At 67.5% G+C, this 584-nt stretch overlaps 1 long non-coding RNA gene across 1 annotated transcript in view; it reads left to right on the top strand.

Moving 5' to 3' along the window:
- Window positions 1-6: 6 nt before the first annotated feature.
- LOC106726796 overlaps window positions 7-584 on the top strand; it is a 12,867-nt gene continuing 12,289 nt past the window's right edge. Inside the window, exon 1 of the long non-coding RNA XR_001362899.1 lies at window positions 7-584. This exon is cut by the window's right edge and continues 234 nt beyond it. This is a non-coding gene — a long non-coding RNA (uncharacterized LOC106726796).

Here is a 584-nt window from a genome sequence, read left to right as displayed (position 1 = left end):
CAGATCCCCTCCCCCCGCGCTCCCCAATGCCGTCTCCGCGCGCTCCCAACCGCCGCCGCTTCACCCCCCTCTCCGTGGGTTGCGGGCTTTCCCCTCCGGTAGGAGCCCGCGAGGGCCCCTGCGAAGTTTACCATGTCGATTTCTGCTGAAGCTCAAGAGAGCAGGGCAGAGAAAGGAGGAGCCAGACACCCAGCGAGATCCCAGCGCCGACTCCCTCGCACCGCGATTCAAACTGCGCTGTCTCCCGCCTTCCCCGCTCCCTTTATACGGCGGCAGAATGTTCCCTCATCCGGGAACTCGGATGGCTCAGCCCACCAATGGCTGCCGCCCGCCCTCGGGACGCGTCCTTGAGGCTTCAGCCAATGAGCAAGCGCAGAGGAGGTTGGAGGGGCGGGCGCTTCGCAGCTCGAGCCGCTATTGGGACGTGGGAAAGGAGGGGGGAGAAGGGAGGGATGGGAACCGGGGAGAAGAAGGGCACCGCGGCGGGAGGCAGAAACAGAGCGAGCTGCGCCGCGGGAGCGAGGACAGCCTCCGGTGGTGGTCACGTGTCCGGAGGAGGAGCTGGGAGGCCTGGGGGAGGCGCA

The sequence above is a fragment of the Myotis brandtii genome, unplaced genomic scaffold, assembly GCF_000412655.1.
Source record: "Myotis brandtii unplaced genomic scaffold, ASM41265v1 scaffold1087, whole genome shotgun sequence".
Taxonomy (NCBI): Eukaryota; Metazoa; Chordata; class Mammalia; order Chiroptera; family Vespertilionidae; genus Myotis; species Myotis brandtii.
This window is presented reverse-complemented; position numbering and strand designations above follow the sequence as displayed.